Here is a 17626-nt window from a genome sequence, read left to right on the forward strand (position 1 = left end):
CCGAAATCTATGAGGGTGACCTAGCTAAGACTTCTAGCAATGGGAAATATGAAGCCTGAACTGGACATTTATAACCAAGCAAGACTTCCAGTGGATGGATTAGAACACCAACCCAGGCAAAAATTTTCAACCTACAATTTTTCCTGCCTACAAGATATGCTAAGGTAAAGATGAAGCAGAAATTGTGGGAGTGGCAAACCAGTAACTGGTCCAGCTTGAGACCCATGAGAGGGAGCTCACCCATTACACTGGCTGGAGGGCCAGAACCCAGGGGCAGGATAGCCCAGAGAACTAGGATAGAACCAAACATGACTGGAAAAGAAGTCAATGAGATGATTCCTAATGACATTCTGCTATACTCATAGATTTGGGCCACACCCAGTGATCGTAAGAGAGGCTTTACCCAGCAACTGATGAAAACAGATGCAGAGACCCACAGCCAAACATTAGGCAGAACTCAGGGAATCCTGTGGAAGAAGGGGAAGAAGGATTGTAGAAGCCAGAGGGTCAAGGACACCTCAAGAAAACCCACAGAATCAACCAATCTTGGCTCATAGGAGCTCATAGAGACTGAACCAACAACCAGGGGTTCTCCATGGAACTGACTTAGGCCCTCTGCAAATATGTTACAGTTATGTAACTTGGTCTTCTTTTGGAGCTCCTAACAGTGGAATCAGGGGCTGTCTCTGACTCTGTTGCCTGTTTCTGGGATCTTTTCCTTCTACCAGATTGCCTCACCCAGCCTTAATAGAAGGGGAGATGCCTAGTCTCACTGCAACTTGATATACCCTGGCTGGCTGATAACCATGGGAGGCCTTCGCTTTTCTGAAGGAAAATGGAGGAGGAGTGGGTGGAAGGAAAGGTGAGGGAAGGGACTGGAAGAAGAGGAAGGAAGGGAAACTGCAGTCAGGATGTCAAAGCAAAAATAAACAAACAAATAAATAAATACAAAAGAAACTGGGTCTGCAGAGCAGGGTGGGGTAAATATGTTTCATAAAATACTTACGTTTTGGGTATAATATTTAAGGACAAAGCCTTATTCATAAAGGAACAGACTGTGTCATCCTCAGAGAGATTAAGGTATCAATAAAAAGCTACTGTGGGGTGTCTTTCTGTATGCTGTAAATATGTGTTGCTCCCATTGGCTAATAAATAAGCTGCTTTGGCCTATAGCAAGGCAGCTTAGAGGCAGGTGGGAAATCCAAGCAGAGATACAGGGAGGAGAAAGGTGGAGTCGGGGAGATGCCAGCCTGCTGCCCAAGGAACAATAAGATGCCAAGAGACTAGTAATGGCACAGCCATGTGGCAACATACAGATTATTAGAAATGGGTTAATTTAAGATGGAAGAGCTAGCTAATGTAAGCCTGAGCCATAGGCCATAGAGTTGGTAATTAATGTAAGCCTCTATATGCTTACTTGGGACTGAGCAGGTATGGGACCTGGTGGGACACAGGAAAACTTCCAATTACAAAATGCAAGTAGAGGCTGAAATCCAGCCCAGAATTCAATTGTCAAGACCAATGTCCTCAGGTAAGGTGCAGTCTTTTCTCCGCTTTTTCCTGAGTCAATGTGAGTATATTATAGAGTTTAGTCATTTGAAATAAAAATTTCCAAAAGCGGATGATAAGAGAACATAGTGCTGTTGGCAACAGTAAAGAAATGTCACCTCCAATTACAGGGTGACATAAGGTCAGGGAAATCTTGAGACCACAAGGGACATGTCCTAGAACAAAGGAAAGAAAATTAATTCAGAGACTAGGCCTTAGCCTCAGGGAAGGCTCCCTGTGGTGTTGGTTCTCTTTCTCATCCCTGTGACATCATACCTAGCAGAATCAAGGGAAGGAAAGAAAGGCTGGCTTTCGCTTACAGTTTAACTGTAGAGGAGGGTGAGCTGGCTGATCACAATGAAAATAAGTTACTCTCTTAGCAATTCTTTAGTGATACATGTCCCAGAACATGTCCTGATACTAAAAGAGATGGCCTAATCCAGCCTAGACTGGTTTTGGTTCATGTACAATGACACAAATTATGTCCTATTTACCATCTTATGCCTATATATATAATTCAGTACACATGCAATTTTTATGAGATTTATCATGAGAAGGGACCTTTGCAGTGAACAAAATCTTATTGAACCAAGCCTGTCAATTAAAATAGTCACCTCTGCTGTGTCCCTTAGACAACCAACCTCCTACTTCTCTTGAAGTCCATAACAGTAATTCCCAGACAACTGTTATGCTTGAGTATCTTCATTTATGTGGGCTGCTATTCCTCTTGACTTCATATTCCTTCCTAACTTTCAGTATTTCTTATCTTTACATAAAGCTTCCCACCTAATTTGAAATCTGGATGAGCCTTCATTTCAATTCCTTGAATAAGAGGCCAAGAATCTGAACACACTAACCTCTGATGACTTAGGGTTTCTATTGCTGTGATTAAACACCATGACCAAAGGCAAGTTGTGAGGAAAGGGTTTGTTTGGCTTACACTCCCATATCATTGTTAATCACTGAAGGAAGTAAGAACAGTAACTCATACAGGACAGGAACCCGGAAGCAGAAGCTGATGCAGAAGCTATGGAGGGGTGCTGTTTACTGGCTTGCTCTTCATGGCTTTCTCAGTCTGTTTTCTTATAGAACCCAAGACCAATAGCCCAGGGATTGCACCACCCACAATGGGCTGGGACCTCCCCCATCAATCACTAATTAAGAAAATGCCTTACAGCTGGATCTTATGGGGGCATTTTCTCAATTAAAGGTCCCTTCTTTCAGATAACTCTAGCTTGTATCAAGTTGGCATAAAACTATCCAGCACATCTGGTAACAAGGACTCAGCAAGAAATCTCAGTAAATTCCAAAGTCTTTACCTTTGGTTTCCCAGCTTCCAGAATATGAGAAATAAATATTTGCTTCTCACAATGCCATCTGTGACATTCTCTTATAAAAATACAAAGCAAAGAGAGTAGGAAAGAACATATTTTCCATAATAGGTATGGACAGATTACAACAGATTACAGTTCCTGATATTACAGTTCCTCAAGCCTTTAGAGCAACGGTTCCCAATCTTCCTGATGCTGTGACCATTTAATAGGGTTCCTCACGTTGTGGTGACCCCCAACCATAGCATTATTTTCTTGCTACTTTATAACTGTAATTTTGTTACTGTTGTAAATCTTTATGTAAATATCTGATATACAACCTCTGTGAAAGCGCAGTTCGATTCCCAAGGACTCATTACCCACAGGTTGAGAACAATTGCTTTAGAGTTAAAGGTGTCAGACACTTCAGATCCAGGAACTTCAACACTAGACCCTATCAGGACTGAGGAATCCCAACACCTAGATTGACTGAGGCTCTGATGCTAGGCTGTCTTCCCATCACTTCAAGAGTTTAACACTTGAAGAGCTAAGGTTACTAATGTCCTAGGTCTACACAGGAACTCTACCTTACACAGCTAAGTGCCCTGATACTGAAGATCACCAGGAACCAATACTTGCTACAGCTCTTCTGGCCTGCTGCATGATTATTACTATCAAAGGCAAAAAGATCCAGAAGTGCCCAAGACTAGCACTTGGAAGGCAACTTGATGCCCATAATTTCTATCGAGATGAATCAGCTAACCCCAAAGAGTAGACTGGTCACCCAGCCATGGCATCATCCTGTTTGCAGACCAGCTGGTAGGCTCCCATACCATCCATCATCCACTGCTTGATGACATTTGTTCCATGTCTCAGGATCACAACAGTTCTGAATCCTTAAACTCTCCAAAGAAAAGCACAGCAGAACAAGCATTATTTCAATCGATGATCTTAACCAAAGCTCAGAGCTTTGCCACTGTTCTCAAGGCCCCAAGGCACCCTGTGCTTACCCATGAATAATAAAGAAACAGTGAGGAAGCATTAACTTTGTCATTGAAGGAGGGCAGCTTAATTTTACAATCAAGAGGGAGGATTGTAGCTGGAAGTTTCTTGGATCCTGCCTAGCCATGAGGTCCCTCGTTCCTCAGGTTCCACCAGGCCCCACAGTCCCTCCGCTGCTTATAAAATAATCATTCAGAGGCTTATATTAATTATCAATTGTATGGCCTATGGCAGACTTCTTGCTAGCTAGCTCTTATAACTCAAACCATTCCTATTAATCTATAAGCTGCCACGTGGCCATGGCATTACTGGTCTGCTGGCATCTTGCTGCTTGGGCAGCAGGCTGGCATCTCTCCTGCCTCAGCCTTTCTTCTCTCTGTCTCTGCTTGGATTTCTCACCTGCCTCTAAGCTGCCTTGCCATAGGCCAAATCAGCTTTATTTATTAGCCAATGGGAGCAACACGTATTCACAGCATCCAGAAAGACATTCCACAACAGAGGATAATGCCAATTCCTTTCTATTTATTCAAGGTTGGATGTGATGGTATTGTGTTCCCCCAAAGTATTGTGCACCCTAATAAACTTATCTGGAGTCAGAGAACAGAACAGCCACTGGATATAGAGGCTAGAAAATGGTGGCACACACACCTTTAATCCTAGCATTCTGGAGGCAGAGATCCATCCCATCCGGATCTCTGTGAGTTTAAAGCCACACTGGAAACAGCCAGGCATGGTGACTCATGCCTTTAATCCCAGGAAGTGATGGCAGGAAGCAAAAAGGTGTATCAGGCGTGAGGACCAGAAACTAGGCTGGTTAAGCTTTTAGGCTTTTGAGCAACAGTTCAGCTGAGATCCATTTGGATGAGGACTCAGAGACTTCAAGTTTGAGGAAATGAGATCAGCTGAGGAACTGACAAGGTGAGGTAGGCGGCTGTGGTTTGTTCTGCTTCTCTGATCTTCCCAGCATTCACCCCAATACCCGGCTTCAGGTTTGTTTTTATTAATAAGAACTTTTAAGATTCGTGCTACAGTTGGAGCTTGGAGTTGGAGGTTTGTAACTTTAGGCTCTGCAAGTCTAGGCCTTGGGAACTAATGAATGAGTGAATGCTACAAGAACAACTTAATCCAAAAGCTATTTCATCTCAGATCTTCTCTGAAACCCATTCAAGTGCAGCTGGTAACTGCCACAGCCAAGTTCTCCTGCTGCTGTCTGCATCCTGAGCAGTAAAGAACGTGGCTGGGTGACTTGGTGTTTCTGGTCTGTTTCACTTTCATTCAGAGGAGTGTAGATTCCTAGGGACTCACTTGTAAGTTTGTGGGACATGAAGACTTTAAATTTGAATCTTGTGCCTATGAGGATTTGAAAGGAAAATCCCTAGTGTAACTAACTCTCTTGACTTTTTTTTTAAGTAAGTGTTTACAGGAAGAAAACTCTTGAGTTTCACTATCTGAGGAAATGAAAAGCTATGAACATGGTTAAGAGGAGATCTCACTGTTTTATCACTTCTCTTGCTGCAAAAAGCACAGGATAAGACACCCAGTACTGTTCTGTCTGCGCACTGACTCTGATCAATATCAGTTTTTTCATTCTCTCTGTAAATACTTCATTTCCTAAGAATTTCAGATTACAAACCCTCTAGTTCACTTTCCAAGAGATTTACTATTTTAACCTCTCTCTCTCTCTCTCTCTCTCTCTCTCTCTCTCTCTCTCTCTCTCTCTCTCTCTCTCTCTCACACACACACACACACACACACACACACACACACACACACACACACACACGAATTGCTTCCTACCCTGCAAAACTGGACACCACTGAAGAAATGTCTAAAGAGGTGAGTCCTGCCCTGCTTTCTATAGGGATTAGATAGTCCGTGAAATGAACAAGATTACAGGTAAAATCCTTGTGGATCTTTTGGTTTTGAGATAAGGAAGCAGAGCTGGTGCCAGCTACTCTTAGCAATGAACCCACAGTAGCTGGATTTGGACCCTCCTCTCAGGAAGATGGCAGACATCTTCATTCCTCCACCAGAGACGACTGAGCCAAGAAAAACACATTTCACACATTTCACACATTTCAGATTATAAAATGAACTTTTTAGAGGTGAGTCTGAATATGGTGGCTGTCCTGAGTGACAGGGGGGAAGGCAAATTAGTGACATGAAAATTACCATGAAATTATATTCAGAGAAAACTGCATCAGGCCATTAAGCTGCATTATCTAGTATTCCAATAGTAGACAGCATGAGGACCAGTGGGCACCTGTGGTCGAAAATGTCTCAGATTCATAGTTATTGCAAACTCAGTGTTTTAATGATTTCATTAAAACTTCTACATCAGATAGAAATGGTAGGATTTCAGACATTGTTGGTTTGTGTCATTCTGATATTTAATTGTTTTGTTTGTTCTTTGGTTGTTTCTTCTTAGTTTTCTTTGTTTTTATTTTCTGATGGTGAGTCATAGGAAAGGGGTGGACAGTTAATTAGAAATACATGTATTCCACATACTTTTACAATATTCCGAAGACTGTCTACTGTGGTATGCCCATCATGTATACTTGTAGAGAAGTTTTTAAATGTTTCAGAATTGTATGTATGTTAAATCAATATTGCTAAGTTTATCAATTATGTTGCTCAGACTTTCTAAGTCTTTACAAAAGCTACAACCTTTTTCATTTAGTACTTGAGAACTCCTAAATCAATCATAAAAATTTGGCTTTTACAGCTCTTATTAGACAACTCTATTATTAAAACTGTTATCTATTTCTAGGAGGTAAACTATAATCATTTTGTTGGTTTGTTATAAGAATTTTTATCTTTAGTTCTAATTAAGACAATGCTAATATAGAAAAATTGGCTTTTATTGCTTAATATGCAGAAGATTTATTTTAAAAATTCCACCTTTAATGAATGTCTTATTAACACACATTTAACTACGTATGTTAAATAAAATTTGACAAACAAATGTTAATTAACCACTTATGTTAAGCCCTTATGGGTAGGCTAATAACACATTTTTCTGGCTTCTATTATGGCCATTTCTTTTATGGTATGTCTATACTGCCCTTCTTGCCTTCTCTTTATGACTTGTAACTAACAATTGAAGACAAAAACACTAGTGAGCTTAAATTCTTGCCTTCCTCAGTGACCCTGTTGATATATCTTCCCCACCCCAATCTCTTCTTTCTCCAAGGAGGATTTCACACCTGAAGCAGAGGCACACCCAGGCAACTTTGGTTTTCACTCAGCTTAGGTTTTACTCCAAGGCATTCTCAACTTTACATACCATTTTATTATCATACCTTCAATAGTTGGTCCCCGGGCACTTTCTCATTTGAAACTACTGAACATCAGAGAACACTTTTGAGTCTTTCTTCTTTGGGTGTAAATTTGTCTAAGTTAAAATACTCATTCTCATTTTCTGTTTTACTCAGAGTAAGTTGAGGGCATCTGTTTGTGCCACTGGGGCTGGATGTATTTTGATATCCAAGATTTGCTGGCTAAAGATGTGTTTTAATGCAATTATCCCAAATACTGTATTATTGGACACTTTGTTGAGATTGTAATCACTACTCCAAAATCAAAAGATATTACATTTCAACAGCAAAGCATGAGTGTTTACATGTAAGCATAATGCATAAAATGTATCAAGATCTCCTGTCATATCACATCAGCTTATATTTTGGAATAAGCTTGTTGTCAAAAATCACAAAATCATCGGGGGGAGGGGTGGCACACGCCCTTAATCCCAGCACTCGGGAGGCAGAGGCAGGAGGATCTCTGTGAGTTCCAGGTCAGTCTGGACTATTAAGTGAGTTCCAAGAAAGGTGCAAAGCTACACAGAGAAACCCTGTCTCAAAAAACCAAAAAAAAAATCACAAAATCAATAAAACCTTCATATTTTTAAAAACTCTTTGGTTTGTGACATGTTGGGCCATTAGTATGACATAAAGCCCATTCCACCAATTTGCCAAAAGCAGATTTCTCTTGAGAGTTAGCTTTAATCTGCTCCTTGAATCTTTGCAGATGATCTGATCTTTAGGTATAAAAGTTAGCATTAACTCACTCTCTTTAGTATTCTCTTCATAGTCACTGTCTTGTGTCTCTTTGTAGAACTTCCTGTCATATTCTGGGCTTTTTCAGCCTGACAATGCTGTTCAAAACAGAAGTTAATAGTCCTAGAATATTTAGCACTCTGATTAGAATATTTCATGCACACACACACACACACACACACACACACACACACACACACACAAACCCATAAGTAAAATTATTTACAAATTTAAGCAGATATTAGAATCCATCCTCTAGAGTTATCAAGGATGTACAGAAATTCCTAACCATATCTACAAGAGGATATTTTGTCCATTGGGAGAATTTTAGGAGTTTCTGGAAGGCACGATCTCAGTTGATTCTTAAAGGTTATCATAGAAGGCATACAAAGAAGACAATGTGAGAGTGATAATGAAAAAGACAGCAGCTACTTCACAAAGCATGGCAAGGAAAGGGGTACAGTGTATTCTGAAGTCTGTGGTGTCATGAATATAAAAGAAAAATATGTGAAAATGCAGATTACCCAAGGCTCTCCAAAATATTTTAAGAAGCAAGGAATTTTTTTTAAGAAACTGATGAGCTATAAACTTATTTTAGCAGGGGTTATACATGGCTTATACAGAGAAAACTTGTACTGTGAGCAGAGAAAACAAACTAAGAAAATCAAGCCTATAAGGAGGAAAACTAAGTAGCTATTGAAATAATTTCACCCAGTTAAATGCTGTCATCAGATAGTACAGTAAGCACAAAGACCCAGAGAGCAAGGTCTAACATCAGGCAAAACAGGATGCCAGTGGAAGCTGTTTAATGAAGAGCCAAGTGGACTAGGGCCAATGTCTCAGCAAGGGTCACCCTATTGCAGTCAACACTCATTCCTGTACATGGAGAGAGGATGCACCCCATCTACAAAAGGGTCACTTAAGCATGGGCAAGTCAGGAGTTCACAATGGGATAGCCAGGAACAAGTTCCAGCCCAATAAAGAATGAAAAAAGGAACAAAGGTCCAACATCAGTTATACATAATGGAAAAAGAACCCAGATTTCAACCTCACAGTCCCTACTCTAAATGCTGATTTTCATGCTTTCTTCTATCACAACCATCACTGATCTAAATCAGCTATCATCATCAACAGGGAAGAATTTCTTAGACTTAGTTATTAACTGAGATATTCTGTGCTCATTTTTCACAGTGGCACAATTAGTAATCAGTTCTCCTTTTCTCACATCCACAGCTATGGGCAACACTATGGCATGGGTTGTTCACTCACCTAGGCACACCCTGTTTTTGAAATTACCTATGTATGTATGTTATTCTGCATACTGTTATTCTCTTGTAATTTGAGAGATGGTGAATGAAAACAAAGGAAGTGTTCTTCTGTCCAGATCAGAGTCTATCAGTGACTACAACTTTAGAGTAGTTAAGTCCTCAGTCCTCACTGATCCATTCCTATAACTGACTAAGAAAATGCAAGACGATTATAACAGAATTAAGATTGCTGACTTAGTGGAAGAAAAGTTCCAAAGGATGCTGGATTGAGTGAACTGATAGAACTGTACCAAGATATTCCCGAACTTGGAGACCTTGTTGATACACTTAGCAAAAAAAAATGGCGAAAGATAATAGGAGAGCATCCTGGATGTCCCTTCCCCAGTGTGTGCGTCGGGGCCTATAGAATGGCAGCACTTCAGATGTTAACAAGCTGTTAGAAACTTGGGCAACTCCCTTCCTACAAAGAATTCTAATGCATTTAGAGGTCTGCCTTTGGGGCGGGTGAAGGAAAGAAAAACAAAACAGAAGTTGCTCAGAGAAACAAGAGTTTCTAATACAGTGGAATGGATAGAAAATTATAAAGTAGGATTTTAATATCACATTTAAGAATACTTAAGTCAATCAACACAATTCCAAATTAAGATATACCATCATTAACATATTTTCTGGCAACAAGTATGAGTCAATATTTAAGTAGAATCTTGACTCAGAGATTTGAAAAAGTTCCCTTTTATAAAGTTACTGGGTTCAAAACACATGAAAAAAAAGTGGGCATATTGTCTCATGCCTGTGATCTTAGAACTCAATTGGTTGGAGCAGAAACATTTCCTGTTTAAGACTATCCTGGGGTTCATGCTGAGATCTTATCTCCAGAAAATAAAAGGAACCCAAAAGGTAAGCAATCCAAGTCTACTACTAATCCATTGTCAGCACTCAGAACAAGTCACAATTTCCTCCTCTGTTCCTCTAATTTGGGCAACCTACAGAAGACAATCTGTCATATCATCATGCAAACTTTAGATTTTTTTCAAAATAAATTTATTTATTTATTATTTGTTTGTTTGTTTATTTTACATCCCAGCCACAGTTTCTCCTCCCAGTTCCTATCCCCATCCCCTCTCTATTCCTATTCCTCAATTCACTCCTCCATTTCTGTCTAAGAAAGGGCAGGTCTCCCATGAGTATCAAGAAAACATGGCATGTAAAGTTTCAGTAAGACTAAGTACCTCTGCATATAGTAAGGCTGGTCAAGGTGATCCAGTATGAGGAGTAAGGTCCCACATGTCAGTATAAGAGTCTGAGACAGCCCCTGTTCCCACTGTTAGGAGTCCCTCAAGAGGACCAAGCTACATACTGCAACTTGTATGCAGAATGCAGGTCAGTCCCATGCAGGCTCCCTGGTTGTCAGTTCAGTCTCTGTGAGCCCCTATGAGTCCTATGAGTTAGCTGATTCTGTGAGTTTTCATATGGTGCCCTTGAACCCTCTGGCTCCTACAATCCTTTGTCTCCGTCTTCTGTAAGATTACCCAAACTCCACCTAATGTTTGGCTGTGGGTCTGCATCTGTTCTCATCAGTTGCTGGATGATGCCTCTCAGATGACAACTGGGCTAGGCACCAATCTGGTCACAGGAGATGGCCAGTTCAGGCTACATATCTACTATTGCTAGGAGTCGTAGATAGGGTCGTCCTTGTAGATTTCTGGAAGATTCCCTTGTGCCAGGTTTCTACCTGACCCCACAATGTCCCCCTTTTCCAGTAGTCTCTTTCAATACTCTCCCTCTGCCCCCCCAACCTAATCCTTCATGTTCCCATTCCTACCTGCCCTCAGTCCACTCACAAAATCTCTTCTATTTCCCTTTGTTAAGGAGATCTGGGTGTCCTTCCATGAGCCCTCATTGTTACCTAGTCTCTGGGTCTGTAGAATATAGCATAGTTAACCTTTTTTTTTTTTTTTTTTTTTACAGCAAATATCCACTTACAAGTGAGTACATGCCATGTTTGTCTTTCTATTCTTAAAAGCAAACTATAGGAAAAAGGGCTGGGATAGGGCTTGACTGGCATGCATAAATATACCCATGGGGGAAGACTATGTCTTCCATTGCACCTGAGAAGAGCAGGGAAGCCCTGATGCAGTTGCTGTGTCTGTATTGTCTGTTGGTGGCAGAGGTAAACAGGAAGTATACTGAGACACAAGCAGGAGGCAAAATAGCACTAAATGGACTTCAGCTGTCTTACAACAGTTTACTGTCTTTTCTCTATTTCATGAGTTAAAAAACAACATCAGCCGGGCAGTGGTGGTGGTGGTGGTGGTGGTGGTGCACGCCTTTAATCCCAGCACTTGGGAGGCAGAGCCAGGCGGATCTCTGTGAGTTCGAGGCCAGCCTGGTCTACAGAGTGAGTTCCAGGAAAGGTGCAAAGCTACACAGAGAAACCCTGTCTCAAAAAAAAAAAAACAAAAAAAAAAAAAACAAAAGCAAAGCCAAACGTGCTGCAAAAAGACCCAGACAGGTTGAATCCAGCACTTCCCACCTTATCTCCAACACAAAGGAAGGTTTGGAACTAGAACCAACTATAAAGACGCCTTCATCAGAGGTATGCTGTCTAAGATCTCGCTGAAAAAGCACCCACTCAGCTTGTTCTCCTCAGTGTCTTTCTCTGAGTAGTTACTCTAAGCCCTTTATCTGTGCTAAGCGCTTAGCAAAAATGAAGTGAAAGGTCAAATTCATGATTTCTGGTCACTCATTTTGTTAGGACTGCTGGACTACTGTGTACTTTAGTACAATGTAATTTCCTGTAACAAAAAAGTAAAATCATTACCTACTTTGTATGTGTATCTATGGTTTGCATACATGTGTGTGCATGCATTTGTTGATACCGAAGGATGACTTCAAATACTCTGCTTAATCACTTTCTGCCTTTTTCCTTTGAGATAGAGTCTCTCCCTGGACCTGGGGCTATGCTGGTAGACAGCAAGTCTCAGAGACCATTTGGAAAAATAGCAGATATGGCTTTCCAAAGCCTGTTAAAGGGCATTAAACATCAACTTGTACTTTCTAAATCTAAGCCTAGTGTTCTCCCATCATCAAATGTGAAGAGAGGACTGACATAAATGAAATGTTTCTATTCCTGCATGAGATGATCCTATGCTCTTCTCTGGCCATTTGTTCAGAATATTCAGTTCCCAGTGAATCAATAGAATCAGAATCCAATAATATGGAGTAAATTATCTCACACAAAACCCCAAGTTCAATCTCTAACACACAAAAGAGACAATCAGCCGTTATCAGTATAAGATGCATGCATTTTTTTCCTTTGAGAAAAAATGGAAATAAAACCATAAAAATTAAAGACTACACAATTCTATCATAGAATTAAATCAGTCAGTGCTTCTATGAAGACCTCAGTGAGAAGCTTCTGTTCTTGACGAGGGATATGTTGTTATGAAATAATTTATGATCTCAACAGACTATATATAGTAGTTTCATTTAACCAGAGTTACCACGTGATTGATCATTTAAAACATTTTATCTTTACAGATATTTAAATGAGTCCTGATTGGGCTTCCTGTATACTAGGCAAGCATTGAACCAATTGAGCCACGACATGATTACCAAAAATATTAACTCTATGGTCCATTCTTTCAAGATACTCCACACTTCTCCACAATGATAAAAATCTTGAAGGAACTTATCATCTAATCTTCTGCTAACTCATTTATTTACTGTAACCACTCATCCCTCTAGTGCACATTTTATTTCATTCTGCCATTACACCAAGAATCTTTATATGTTCAGTGTTCCATCACTGTAATTATTAAGGTTGTGTTACTTGGAGTGTTAAATAAATGTACACATCTAATTATCTGTCTTCATCAATGATGATAATAAGATAATTAAAAACATACATGTCTGGAGAAAAGACCATTAATAATCATGTTTGTTTGTATGATATCAGCTTGAATGACATCATTATTTCCTTTTTCTTTTCCTTTTTTTTCTTTCTCTTTTTTTTTGGGGGGGAGCAAAGACTTTTTAATGAATATATTTTACAAATACACCAGAGTCATGTAGTGTTGCCTTCACTGGATGTGATTCTGGGCAGAAAGTCTGCACACTTCTTTGTAACTAGAACTGCAATAGCAGCACCTTTCATTTGGCCTTTATTGTTCATTATGACTCCTACATTATCTTCAAAATGAAGAAAGCCCCCATCTTTTCTCTGGTATGGCTTTCATTGTTGAATTACCACTGCTGGATGGATCTTTTCTCTTTCTTCTGGTCTCAGAAGATTTACATCCCAAGGGATCAGAGACACAAAGAAAACAGTAATAATTGACATGACAGTTATATGAAAGTTTTTACATACTTTCACATTTTTACTTTTTACCTTTGAAGCTAAATTTAAGATCTTTTAAGGCTTATGCCTCGTATAAGTTTAGTTAAATGTTTTAAAGGCGCTAAAATCTGTATAGCCTTATGTACAAACGTTTTATATGTACGTGTATATATTCATATATACAGCAGTTTCGTTTAACCAATTATAAAAATAGTATTCAAAAAACCTTAACCTAAGCAGATATTTAAATGAGTTCTATCTGGTGCATACTAGGCTAACACTATATCACCTGAGCTACATCCCATCTCCCAAAGTTTTAACTTTGTGGTCTATTATTTCAGGGTTCTTGTTGCTCATTTATAATCAGATTACCTGAAAGGGTGGTGACAGAGATTCCTGCATGCCAAAAAAGCAGACAATTTGGAGTGGTTTAATTGGAAAACTGAGGAAAGAAAACCCATAAGTGGGAGCCAATCTTGCTGTTAGCTCCATTGCCCAAACAACAAACCTGAGCTGAATTGAACCAAGTTATCTTTGGCCAGTTTTATAAGACATGCAGAGTAAGGATTCCAAGCAAAGCCAGTGAAATTTAGTGCCCAAGTTTCTAAGAGACATTATAATTAGGAAGGGAAGAGGCTAGATGTTAGGAGTCCCAATATGTGATCTATAATACCTCCCACAGCCTGGGGGGAAAACAGACAACAGAAGTATTTTTAAAGGGGAAAATGTGAACATTATTTGATCTGATTTCTGAAAACCATTTATCAGAATACAAAGAATTTAAAAAATCAATTTCCCCTCAGAAACATGAAGACACAATTACCAAATCACCTGACATCATGACAGCACAGTCATTCCAGGGAGAACATAAACTTCCAGAACTTTCAACAACCAACAGATGCCCAGCTGTGAGTGATGCCTCAGGGGCCTCCAACAACAGCCTCCAGCAGCCTCTAAATTCCCCTGGAGCCCCCAGAAATATCATGCACCATATTGACAATATCTCAGGGTCCTTCAGCTCCATTTTCCACAAGTGACCAGACTTCTCAGGTGTCTCCAGTGACAGCCCCCAGCAGCATACACACCGCTCAGGTAACTTCAGTCCTTTCTTGTAGTCACCAAGATCCTCTGAAGTCTCCAAAAACAGTGCCCAGCAGTGTCCCACCCTTTCAAACAAGCCCAGCAACAGTGATCAGCAACATCCAGGCGTTTTAAATGCTTCAAGCAACAGTGCCCAGCAGCAACCAGGCCTTTCTGGTGACTCAAGCAACAATGGCCAGTGGTTCCAAGAGTCCTCAGGTATCTGCAGCAACCGTAACCAGCAGTTACAATGCCTCTCAGGTCACTCGATTCCAGCAACAGTGCCCAGCAGTGTCCAGGCCTCTAGGCTGACTCCAGCAATAGTGACCCATGGTTATAAGAGTCCTTAATTGTCTGCAGCAACTATATTCAGCAGTTACAGAACCCCTCAGGTCACCTCAGCAACAGTGCCCAGAAGTGTCCAGGTCTTTCTGGTGACTCTAGCAACAAAGAGCAGAGGTTATAAGAGTCCTCAGGTGTCTGTAGCAACCATAAGCAACAGTTAAAATACCCCTCAGGTCACCCCAACAACAGTGCCTAACAGGTTCAATCCTCCTCCACTGTCTCCAGCAACACAGCCCAGCAATTTCAGTACTCAACAGTTGTCATTGGCAACAGTACCCAGCAGTTCCTCTGCTACTTCGGTGTCTCCAGCAATACCACTCAAGGTAATGATTGGCTGTTCTCATACTATAACGACAACAGGAACTAGCACAAAGAATTTCCCATGAACCCCCTATGATGTACACCTATGATGTACAATGTTTTAGTTTAGTTACTTTTATTGTTGTTTTGGCTTTCATCTTTACTTTTCACTCAGTGGATCATCAATATGATATTTTAGTGGAAAATGTGATGTAGAAATATAAAGTTAAGCAGAACATATCACCAGTGATTTCTTCTTCATGTTTTAATTATACCAATATCATTTTAGAAAACTTAGGTAAGTAGATAGCACACAAAAAATAAGTAAGTTGTAAGTGATCTATAATCTCTTTATAAAATGTCACATTTCACTATCCAGTATTGTTTATTTAATCTTTGGTTACATATATGAAGAATATCCTTTATCTACCAGATTTGCATCACAATACACATATCTATAGCCTACAGTTTTAAAAATCTATTTAAGCAGGCCTGAGAGATGGCTCAGTGGATAAAAGTACTTGCCATATAAGCCTGACAACCTGAACTTGAATCACCAGAACCCATATGAAATCTGGACACAGTAACATCCATGTGTATAAACCCCATGTGTCCCAAAGCAGAGACTGAAGACAGCTACAAGAGAGTCTACAGAAACAGCCGGGCAGCAGTGGCGCAAGGCTTTAATCCCAGCACTCAGAAGGAAGAGCCAGGCAGATCTCTGTGAGTTCAAGGCCAGCCTGGTCTACAGAGCAAGATCCAGGACAGGAACCAAAACTACACAAAAAAAAACCCTGTCTCAAACAAACTAACAAACAAACAAAAAAAGAGACTCTACAGAAACTCACAGGCCAGCTTGTTAGGTATGTCCAGCAGTGAACTAGAGAGCCTGCCTCAGACAAAGTAGAAGGTGAGAACCAACATCCAGTGTTGGCCTGCGAGCACAGACACATACATACACAGGGACACACACACACACACACACACACACACACACACACACACACACACACTTCTACCCCCAACACACACAGTCACAAAATATTTTTTTAATAGTTAATGTATCTTAAACTGCCATTCGATCAACCAATGTAGATTTAAATGATTTTATTATCTGAAATATTGCGAAGTTCATATATTATAAAGATAAACGTGTGTGGTTTGACTTTAGGCTGTTTCCAGTATTCTCTATTCATGCAAACACTGAAAACACCTAAAAACTTTTTTCATTTCTAAAGAAGTATATAACATCTGCTCCTTAAGTCCTGTGCACCGCCCATCAGGTGTTCTTTACACCATTCTGAGGTACTGCTTAAGCCACATTGGGAGTGCACTTCCCTAAGGTTAGAAAACATTGGAGCACATTGATGAGTAGTCAGAGTTAAACCTCACTATCCACACATTTCCAAATCAGATCACAGCAAGTGCTGTTGGTTCATAGCTACTTCCCTACACTGGTCTCTAGAATCACTGTGATTGCTACCATACTTCTCCATTTCAAAGTGTGCTCCTGAACTCAGAAATAGTACATAGTGGCTAGGTATGGTGACACACACCTATAATTCTAGAAAAGACTGGTGGACCTCTGTCAGTTCAAGGCCAGCCAGCCTGAGCTACGTAGCAAGTTCAGAGCCAGCCAGTAATACACATTGAGACTTTAACTCAAAAAAAAGAAAGGGTGGAGGGAGAAGGAAAGAATGAAAGGGAGGAAGGGAAATCAATCCTCTATGCAGAAAATTAACCACATTCAAACTGCCAAGTTAAGACTTAAAATCTGAGGGTGCAAATGAAATACAAAATAATGCAATGGCTTACCATATATGCTGCAAATACTCCATTCAAAAATGTTGCTCCTCTTTGTGTACAAATAGTATTGATTTTAGGAGTTGCATTGCCTCTTGTCTCAGTGAAAGTGGGATATTAATCATATTGGTGCCACTCACCTCAGATACGCTGGAGGCTCTGTATATTTCTAGAAAACTATTGTGGCCATTGTAATCTGAGATGACAATGACTTTGTTGAGGATGAGCTTCTCCTTTAGGACTATGTCAAAAACCTTCACTCTGAAGAATTCAGTTTCAGTGGCCACTGTGGCATGGAACATCTTTTGTCTTCTAGAATTTTATTATCTATGATGATCCATTATAGTATTTTATATCAATACACATATTCTTAAGATTCTATTTGTTTGCATTTTTCCCTATCTATATCAGTAGTAACTTAATTATAAATAATGGTTGCAGCCCTTGCCTGGATAATTGTTGTGACAAATAGAATAAGAAAGCAAGTTGCTAACATATTGGTCACCTTATCTTTAAACTGTTCTCACTTCCATTCAGTTTACTTAAACTATCTTTATTAATTCTTAGAGAATTTTA

At 40.0% G+C, this 17626-nt stretch overlaps 1 pseudogene; it reads left to right on the forward strand.

Moving 5' to 3' along the window:
- Positions 1-14437: 14437 nt before the first annotated feature.
- On the forward strand, positions 14438-15333 carry LOC131925702 (inteferon-activable protein 208-like; annotated as a pseudogene).
- The last annotated feature ends 2293 nt before the right edge of the window (positions 15334-17626 follow it).

Source organism: Peromyscus eremicus, chromosome 15, assembly GCF_949786415.1.
Source record: "Peromyscus eremicus chromosome 15, PerEre_H2_v1, whole genome shotgun sequence".
Classification (NCBI taxonomy): Eukaryota; Metazoa; Chordata; class Mammalia; order Rodentia; family Cricetidae; genus Peromyscus; species Peromyscus eremicus.